Source organism: Otolemur garnettii, unplaced genomic scaffold (genome assembly GCF_000181295.1).
Source record: "Otolemur garnettii isolate 467f Iridium unplaced genomic scaffold, OtoGar3 scaffold00308, whole genome shotgun sequence".
NCBI classification, from domain to species: Eukaryota; Metazoa; Chordata; class Mammalia; order Primates; family Galagidae; genus Otolemur; species Otolemur garnettii.
The window spans coordinates 610,133-616,728 of NW_003852703.1; positions in this window are offsets into that span (position 1 = coordinate 610,133).

Here is a 6,596-nt window from a genome sequence, read left to right on the forward strand (position 1 = left end):
CAGCTATACTAAGTAACAGTACAATTTTAGAACTTTTCCTTTTCACTCCACACAAAGAAACTCAATACCTAGCAGCCACTTTCACCTTTCTCACCACCCTCTCCATCTGCCCCCTACTCCTAGCAGACTACTGGCCTTGTTTTGATGTTTTCTATTGAGTTCAGTCATGCTCTTTGTGGTCTTTTGTAAGTGTACTTTTTCCCTTATCATAATGATTTTAAGGTACATTTCTATTGTAACATAAAAATGCACTTCATTCTTTTTTATTGTTGAAAAATATTCCATCATTGGGCAGCACTTATGGCTCACTGAGTAGGGCACCTTGCCCATATATTGACAGTGGCAGGTTCAAACCCAGGCCCAGCCTGCCTGGAACAAAATACTAGCCAGGAATATTGGCGGGTGCCTGTAGTCCCAGCTACTCCAAAGGCTGAGGCAAGAGAATTGCCTAAGTATAGCTGTTAGAGGTTTACTGTAAGCTGTGTGACACCACGGCACTCTACCAAGGGTAACAAAGTGAGACTCTTCCTATACGGAAAAAAAAATAAACAAAGAAAAAGAAGAAAAGAATATATTCCATTGTGTTAATACAGCACATTATATGTATCTAATCGTCTGTAAATCCCATGATTACTCCTGAAGACCTTCCCTTCTCATCTAATATTTTTGTTTGTTTGTTTTTGTACTTGCAATTTGGCCTGGGCTGGGTTGGAATTCACCACCATCAGTATATGGGCCCCACACCCTAGTTACTGAGCCTCAGGCACCTCTTCTCCTCTAAGATTTTTAACAAATTTTTTTTTCATTTTTTTATTAGATAATATTTGTGCACATTAATTCTATCATAGGATACAGTGTATTGTTTCCATATACAATCTGAAATACTTTCATCCAATTGGCCAACATACCCATCATGTCATTCTGATCTTTGTTGTGTTAAGACATTTATATTTGACATTTAGAAAGATTCACATGTACCTTTATAGGAAAAATCATAGGCATGATCCCCACAATCAGTCTCCCTTCACACATCCTCCCCCATTCCCTCCCCTCCCTCACCCCTTTTCCTGATATTCTTGGACTCCATTTGGATTATGACTTTCCTGTGATAGTTAACAATTAGTTTCATAATAGGGTTGAGTACATTGGATACTTTTTCTTCCATTCTTGAGATACTTTGCTAAGAAGAATATTTTCCAGGTCCATCCATGTAAACATGAAGAAGGTAAAGTCTCTAGCCTTTTTAGGGCTGCATAATATTCCATGCTGTAAATATACCACAATTTATTGATCCATTCATGGATCGATGGGCACTTGGGCTTCTTCCATGACCTAGCAATTGTGAACTGGGCTGCAATGAACATTCTGGTACAGATATCTGTATTGTAGCGTGATTTTTGGCTAGCAACCTGCAGAAAACTGAAACAGGACCCACACCTGTCGCCACTAATTAAGATAGACTCTCATTGGATTAAAGACTTAAATTTAAGACATAAAACTATAAAAACACTAGAAGAAAGTATAGGAAAATCTCTTGAAGAAATTGGCGTAGGTGAATATTTTATGAGGAGGACCCCCTAAGCAATTGAAGCAACATCAAAAATATTCTACTGGGACCTCCTCGAAGTAAAAAGCTTCTGCACAGCCAAGAACACAGTAAGAAAAGAAAGCAGACAGCCCTCAAAATGGGAAAAGATATTTGCTGGTTATGCTTCTGACAAAGTTCTAATAACCAGAATCCACAGAGAACTCAAACGTATTAGCAAGAAGAAAACAAGTGATCCCATCTCAGAGTGGGCAAGAGACTTAAAGAGAAACTTCTTCAAAGAAGACAGATGAGACACATGGCCTATAGACATATGAAAAAATGCTCATCATCCCTAGTCATCAGAGAAATGGAAATAAAAACTACTTTGAGATATCATCAAACACCAGTAAGATTAGCCCATATCACAAAATCACAAAATCACAGATGCTGGGGGGCATATGGAGAAAAGGGAACACTTCTACACTGCTGGTGGAAATGCAAACTAATATGTCCCTTTTGGAGAGTCACATGGAGAACACTTAGAGATCTAAATATAGAACTGCCATTTGATCCTATAATTCCTCTGCTAGCTATATATCGAGAAGAAAAGATTTTTATCAACAAGATTATGTTGCCTCTCTCAAAAGAGTTTTCTGTGTCTCTTGAGGCAACTGTGTGGTTTTCCTATTGATTCTGTTAATGTAGTTTGTTGTATTAGTTTATTTTCCCATACTGTGCTTGACTGGAAATCCTGGTCATAAATATTTTTTTGGGGATACATGTATAAAATATTTTTTACTACTGGACTTTTTTTTTGCACCTATACAGCATATGTTTTATAGATTGGAGACTGTGTTTCTCTCTTTCCCCAGAAAAATGCATTGGTACCATCATAGCTGAAGGAAATGCAAGCTGATCACCTCAGGCAATGCCCCTGAGTTAATGCTTCTCAGCAGCTGAGAGTACAAGCCCATGCCACCAGTTCTGGGGAAGTTTTGCACTTATTTCATGAAGTGTGGTCTTACTATGTTGCTAAGTCTGGTCTGAAACCCCTTAGCTTCCAGTGATCATTCTGACTTGGCCTCTGAAATTGGGATCATATGTGTGAGCTCTGGTGCTCATCCATGCTTATGTTTTGGTGAAGGCATCTGTCTATTTTCCTCATAAATAACAACCCATGGATTAAAAAATAACAACTCTATTCAGATATAATTAATACACTCCACAATTCACTCATTTCAATTATAGAGTTCAAGACTACACATTCAGGGATCACTTGTATAGTTTGTTTATTTGTTACTAGAGAAGTTTCCCTTAAGGTGTAGAGGAGAGTGATAGAAGAAATGAAGGAATGAGGGGAAGAAAAGAATGGAGAGAGCAAGCAAATGAGAGAGAGAGATAATTGGAGGATGGAAAGATAAAGTTAGGGAGTGGGGAAGAGAGGGAGGGAAACAAAGAAAGAGACAATAACTAAACTTAGTGGCTCACACCTATAATCCTAACCTCTGGAGGGTTGAGATGAGTGGTATTCTTTCACAAGGGGGTACTGAGAATAGAAAGAGCAAGTGTCAGACACTGTCTCTAGTACAAAGTAAACACTTTATCTTGGTATTGTGACAGATACCTGTAGTTCAAGCCACAGGGAGTGATTGCCAGACTCCTGGAGTTTGAGGTTGATATGATCTAGGCTGAGGCCACAAAACACTAGGGTGAGCACGAACAGAAACTGTATCTAAAAACTATTGTCCCATGAACAGACAAATGGATAAACCAAACAACAAACATTTTCATCATCTAAAAAGGCCACAATTACCTTGATGATTCAAGCAAAGTAGACATGCTTAAGACCTATAAAGGTATGACCAAATTGAAGCTGTAGCCAGGCATAGTAAATTTGTAAGTTTCTCTCAAATGGATGTTTTGGAGTAGGCGTCAAACAAATCCTTGACATAGACTCCAAAAGGCAGTGCCTGTTGCTCAGTGAGTATGGCTCCAGCCCTATATAACAAGGCTGGTGAGTTCGAACCTGGTCCTGGCCAAACTGCAGCAAATAATAGCTGAGCTTTGTGGCAGGCCCCTGTATTCACAGTTACTCAGATGGCTGAGGCAAAAGAATCACATAAGCCCAGCAGTAGAAGGTTGCTGAGAGCTGTGATGCCATGGAACTCTACCAAGGGTGACAAAGTGAAACTACATATCAAAGAAGAAAACAAAACAAAACAAAACAAATAACATCCTATTTAAGTGAATCAATGATGTTTATAAGCTGTGATCCAGGTTGAGTCTTGTACCCTCAATAAATCCCCAACAATAAAACAAAAATCTCAACAGTTGTGTCAACTTAGTGCCAGGAATATCAACCATCAATAGAGTCAAAAAAGGCATCAAAGAAAGAACACTTCTGTATATGAGGATGGAAGGCTGAGAAGTCTCTTGGTTCAAAAACTTGAGGGAAGTGAGTTGAAGTGAGTGGAGAAGTCCATATAGTATCTATGACCAGAAGACTGGATCCCAGGACATTACAGGATGAAGTCATGACATGGTCACCATGGATGATATCACAATGGGTGTTGCCCTGAGTGACCATCTTTAAGCTGAACCTTACTCTTGTTAAGCATCTGTAGTGGCTGTCCGAGTTCATCATTGGGTTCAAACTGTTACAAAAGAGTGGGGTAATTTTCTCCACACTCAATTCCTACTTTTTAAAGTTTGTATCTGTGGCCCATGGATTCAACAACTTTTCATTTTTTGTTAAAGTCATGCATTTGTAAGCAGTTGGAAGAGTTTGATTTATACCTAGTGCTGCCCTGGGATAATCTAGACCAAGACCCCAAGTCTAAAGATAGGACAGTAATTTCACAAACGTGACAGGAATGTCACACATTTCTCAGTTCTACTTTTTATGGTGTTTTATTTCTTCTCTAAAATAGGCTTGTTTGGGAAGGTGGTGTCTCACTGCAGGTCCTCTCTCAATATCTGGTTAGGCAATGTGTCCATACATTCAATACAATCACTAATGAAACATAACAAACAAAAAACATATCCATGCATAATTGAGGTGATATCTGCCACCATGGATATGCAAAAGATTCCTGACATAGTCTCTATGTATCACTGGGGCATGAGGATTGGACACTTCTCAAAGCCCCTGAGGGTTTCTTAAGTTCATTTCTTAAGTAGAGCTCAATGACATTTGACATGCCTGTCTACAATATTTGGATGATATGGGAGGCCAAGGTGGGTTGATTCCCTGAGCTCAGGGTTTGGAGACAATTCTGATCAACACTAAGTCTCCCTCAGCCCTGATCTTCCACCCAGTTGCTACTAAAGTAGAAAAGGTAGCAAAGAATTGTGGTCCTTGCCCATAGTTTCAGCTAATCCAGAGGGTGAGGCAGGAGGATCCATTCAAGCAAAGAGTTGGATGTTGCTGTGTGTTGTGCTGAGGCTGTGAAATTCTAGCTTGGGCAAGAGAGTGAGACTTATCTCATTAAAAATAATGAATGAAAGATAGAAAGATACAAAAGAAGGAAGGAAAAAAGGAAGGAAGGAAGGAAGGAAGGAAGGAAGGAAGAAAGGAAGGAAGGAAGGAAGGAAGGAAGGAAGGAAGAAAGGAAGGAAGGAAGGAAGGAAGGAAGAAAGGAAGAAAGGAAGGAAAGAAGGAAGGAAGGAAAAATGAAAGAAAAAGAAAGAAGAAAAAGAAAAAATTTGCTAGGCACAGTTTCCAAGAACAAAAGTCTGAGGAGACATCAGTAGGCAAACTGAATAAGGGACTCCATAAAGGAGGAAATTTATTGTGGCCCCTGGAGGGGAGGGAAATGAGTCAGGACATGTGGGTTTGTGATTGCCTTGTTTGGACATTGCCAGTTGATCTGATGGGTAGGGGTTGTCTGGATCCTGGCCTCAGACTGATTGGGGAAAGGGAATATTGGCCAAAAGTGGAGGTGGAGCATGTACTCTTGATTTTTTAGTGTGCATATGAAAAGTCTGATTTTAGTCAAGAATTGATTGTGTGGGCAGTTTCCAGTGAGTACAAGAATACTGGATATCAATGGGTCAGAGTTATATAAAATCAAAAGGCTTGAGTAATACAGGTTTTAGGAAAACAATTTCCCTGTGAGAGAATATTTTCTCTAGTTAACATCTAATCTAGGGGTACAATTTCAACACTAGATCTGTGGTAAAAAGTAAAAGTGAGGGGTAAGTCCCTACAAATGTTTTTCTCCATTTATGTATTGAGACAGTCTCATGTTATTGCCCTCCGTAGACTGCACTGATATCATAGGTCACAGTAATATTCAAGTGTTGTCATCAATCGTACCTATTTCATCAGCTCGGACTCCAGGCACCTGCACAACATCTGGCCACTTTTTATTCTTCAGGGATGAGGATCTCACTAGTGCTCAGGCTGGTCTCCAACTCAGAAGCATAGACAGCTTACCTGACTAAACCTGACAATGTTCCAAGATGACAGGCGTGAAACACCACCACTGGCTACAAACCATAGTTTGAAAAATATCCCAACTTCAAGGTCTGGAGTGGTGGCTCACACCTGTAATCCTAACGCTCTGGAAGCAGAAGCATGTGGTCCAAAGTAACTGGGCACTGTGGGGGGCACCTAGACTCCCACATGCTCAGGAGACTGAGGCAATAGGAACTGTTGATCCTAGGAGTTTGAGATTTTGGTTAACTATGTTGATGTCAGGGTACTCTACCCTGGGGGAAAGGAGGCAGTGTCTGTCTCAAGGAAATGGAAAGTGACAAGTTTGGTAGTGATACCGGATTTTTAACACTGGATCTCCAGGCTCTTGGTCTCAACGATTCGATGAATGAAATCGATAGACCATAGAACGAACAGTGAGGTTTTATTTACAGCTCAAAGAACCAAACCTCCTTGCAGGGCAGGATACGAGTGTTACAGCTCTTATGAAAAGGACTCTTACAAAGGGCCAAGCCTCTTTGTAGAGCAGGATCAGCAGCGGAGATGTTACAGCTACAGCTCTTACAAAGGACCAAGCCTCTTTGCAGGGCAGAGATCAGCAAAGGGCAAAGCCTCTTTGTAAGGCAGGAT